This window comes from Arachis ipaensis, chromosome B6 (assembly GCF_059453495.1).
Source record: "Arachis ipaensis isolate K30076 ecotype BB chromosome B6, ASM5945349v1, whole genome shotgun sequence".
In the NCBI taxonomy this organism is placed as follows: Eukaryota; Viridiplantae; Streptophyta; class Magnoliopsida; order Fabales; family Fabaceae; genus Arachis; species Arachis ipaensis.
In genome coordinates, this window is record NC_142441.1 from 48,832,031 (window position 1) to 48,836,037 (window position 4,007).

At 31.8% G+C, this 4,007-nt stretch overlaps 1 pseudogene; it reads left to right on the forward strand.

Moving 5' to 3' along the window:
- Window positions 1-1,908: 1,908 nt before the first annotated feature.
- LOC107648130 (lysM domain receptor-like kinase 3) lies at window positions 1,909-3,471 on the forward strand (annotated as a pseudogene).
- The last annotated feature ends 536 nt before the right edge of the window (window positions 3,472-4,007 follow it).

Sequence of the window (4,007 nt, forward strand, 5' to 3'; positions counted from 1 at the left end):
GTTTTTTAGGGAGAGAGGCTCTCTCCTCTCTTTCTTAGGTTTTAGAATTAGGATTTCCCTTAGCTTATGGTTGTTTCTTTATTCCAGGTTCAATGTTCCTTTACTTTATGTTCTCTTCTACTTTTATTCATTCTATTACTTTAGTTGATTACTTGATGTTGCCAACTTAGTTTATGGATTCCTATGTTTAATTTGATTTTCTATTTAATATAATTTGAGGTATTTCAGATTTATGATTATTTTCTTCTATTTATGATATAAATAATTTGGATTTTTCCCCTTTTGGCTTTGGTTGAGTAATTGGTAACACTTGAGTTATCAAACTCAGCTGTTGATTGAAAATTAGAATTTGCTGATTGATTTAGATCCCTCTAAAGCTAGTCTTTCCATAGGAGTTGACTAGGACTTGAGGAATCAAGTTGATTAGTCCACTTGACTTTCCTTTATTTCGTAAGGGTTAACTAAGTGGGAGCAATAAACAATTCTCATCACACCTGATAAGGATAACTAGGATGGGATTTCCAATTCTCATACCTTGCCAAGAGTTTTTCTAGTTATTAATTTACTTTCTTGCCAATTTATTTCCTTGTTCCCTATTTCAAAAACCCAAAAATATACTTTTCCCATAACCAATAATAAATCATACTTCCCTGTAATTCCTTAAGAGACGACCCGAGGTTTAAATACTTCGGTTATAAATTTTATTGGGTTTTGTTACTTGTGACAACCAAACTTTTGTACGAAAGGATTCTCTGTTGGTTTAGAAATTATACTTACAACATGATTATTTCTATGAAATTCTTTACTAGCTGGAATCTAATTGTCACGGCTTGTCAATCGGAGTTCTGTAGCTCAAGTTATGGTGGTGTGAAGTTGGAACTAGGACTAGGTTTTCTCCTCCCTTCTCTCTTCACCAAGCTGCGCCCCAAACCCTTTTCTTTTGGGTAAATGAGATAAAATGCTCATAACTATTGTTTATATATGTTGGGATCTTGCACCCACTTGGGCCCGATTCACTTATTTTTGTCAAGATTAAAGCTTTAAATCGCATTTTAAATATTTTCACTTGGCCTAATTATAAATCCCAATTTCTTAGCCTTATTTACTTATAATCAATTTTCTCAGTTGCAGTACCAGACAGATCTCAGTTGGTACTGCCGGTTAAAATTTCTCTGCGCATTTTTACGCAGAAAACTATGTTTTCTGACTCAGAAAATTCACTGAATCCAAATATCATATTTAGATTACCAAATTCCAATTGCTAAATTTTCTAATCATATTCGCTCTTATTTAATTCATTATTTAATTAATTATGGTTTGACCGGATTTTACACTTGGAGCTTTAAATATTTCTATTATTAACTAGTAGATCACTATGGAGAATTTCTTACACGCCAAGTTCCTTGTACTTTACTTCTCTTCATCTTAACAAATTTGCTCTTTTATTTATTTATTTTTAAAAAAGTGAGCATCCAAAGTAATTATTTTCTATATGTATTATACACAGCTTGGAGTTTTCTCATCTCAGGTACTGCAAGATTCTTCCCGAGATAAGATGTGGAGAAAGAAACATTGTAATTTATCTCCCATACTAGTACACTTATAGGAATTTCCCATAATTTTGTGGTATTATTGACTTGCTATTTTTGTCCTCTGCTGCAGCTCCAATGCATGACATGGAGAAACATTGTAATATTAAAATTGCTTTAGCTCTGATAACAAAATTGGTCAGGGTAGATTCGGAGCTGTCTATTTTGCAAAATTGAGAGGCCAAGTAAAAACAAGCCAATTATATCTTTAATAATGTTATATAATCTTATAGAATTAAAAGGAAAAATAAATTATCTTTAACCATTTAGTTCTTTATCTGCATAATTTTATTCTATGCAGAAAGCAACAATCAAGAAGATGGATGTTCAAGCATCAACAGAGTTTCTTTTAGAGTTAAAGGTCTTAAAACATGTTCATCACTTGAATCTGGCAACTACTTTCTTCTACACCAAAACGTCGAGTTTCTATGGCATTCAGTGAATCTCAACTTCACTCTGAACAATTTAGGTGCATTTGATTGGATATTGCGTCAAGGGATCTCTTTCCTTGTGTATGAATACATTGAAAATGGAAACTTAGGCCAATATTTGCATGGTACAGGTGAGAACACATTCATATTTTCATGTCATAACACATTATATTATGTACCAAAATTAAGCATGTTTATGATCTTATGCTCTTAAGTAGCAAATTCAACATTTAATCTTTGCTATCATACCAGTGACAATGTTGGTAACATGATTCCAGGGAGAGAACCTTTGGCATGGTCAACAAGGGTGCAAATTGCTCTGGATTCAGCAAGAGGACTTGAATATATACGTGAACACATTGTTCCTGTTTATATCCACCATGATGTGAAACCTGCTAACATATTAATATATAAAGACTTCCGTGAAAAGGTTAGTTTATTGTAATATTCTTGGCAATAATCATTATTTTGCAATTTTTGTTTTCTTTTTTCTGATGAGACTAATATTAAAACTGTCTAATAAGATTTTGAAAATTCACCAGGTTGCAAATTTTGGGCTAACTAAACTTAGGAAAGTTGGAAGCTCTTTATCACTTCATACTTGTCTTGTGGGAACATTTGGATACATGCCTCTAGTGTAAGAACTTAGTTGTTAAAATAAGTCAACGAAAGTTGTGATTGATACAATTTATAGATTCTGAATGTCTAAGAACTTGGTTTGACATGACTGAATTTATAGATTCTTAGGTTGGGCATAATGTCAGATGTGAGTGTTATCTCTACTTTGGTGACATTTTTTTTCCATTCTTGATTCAAAATGATATCTTCCTTTGATTTTGGTCATCTCTGCTTTGTATATTAATGATATTTTACACCCAATTTAATGTTATCTCTACTTTAGTGGATCAGAATGCTTCAACCAGCTAAAGGTTGTTACGGTCGCAGCACCAACAGTAAGTTTTACTCTCATCATTATGATCTTGTGTTATCAGAATATGAACTTCATATTATGTTTCTATGCAGATTGAATTTTAATAAATTGCTAAATTATGCAGATACTTCTGGCAATCAAATCAAAATAAAACAAGCTACAAGAAGTCATGGTTGGATTAGTAGCAAATGTTTTCACATTCATGTCCTCTCAGGAATCAAACTATGTATTTCAAGAAGCTGGAATCACTGAAGTTGAACTGGCAAGTATATTAGTACATATTCTCAAGAAGCACAAGTATCTGGCAACAAAGGTGCTGGAGGATAAGGAGGTTTGCCATAGAGTTTGTGATTTGGATGATGAAAGATAAAACAGAAAATATAGATACCTTCAAGCATATGGGAATGGAGAAGGTGCTGGAAGGTGTATTAGAAACCACATCAGAGCTTGAAAGCTTCAATTTTTTCTCTGGTACTGTTGGATTGAATAGGCACAATCTAACAATTCACTCACTGGTTGAGATAGCCTTTAAATTGCTGGAAAACAGGTGAAGTAATACATCACTTTTGAACCATATTGTAAAATTAGTAATCCATGTTAACCTTGAGCGAAAATTGTAAATTTGTAACACTGTACACTATTGTTTGTTTTGTGTAAATATGTATTATCCCATATTAATTTTGATTTTGGTTTTTAGTTTTGATGGTTATTTATTTATTTTTCCTTCTAGATTTTGATTCTTCAATCGAAGAATCAATGCTTTATTGATTTGTATCAGTAAGGACAAATTATTAATGAAAATCCAGGAGGAACACTTTTCAGTGCTATACTCCATGGCATCTATATTTATTAAATTTTGATATTAGAAAATAAATTTCTAATTTGAGAGTATGTAAAAGAGATGAGATTAATGAATGATTTAAAATTAAAAAGAAATAAATAATCATAGGATTTGTGGAGGTTGGAAAATCTCACAAAATAGTTAATTTTTGTTAAATTAAAAAATTAATTTGTGGGGGTTTTAAACTGCCACAAAAGTGATTTAATACTCCCACA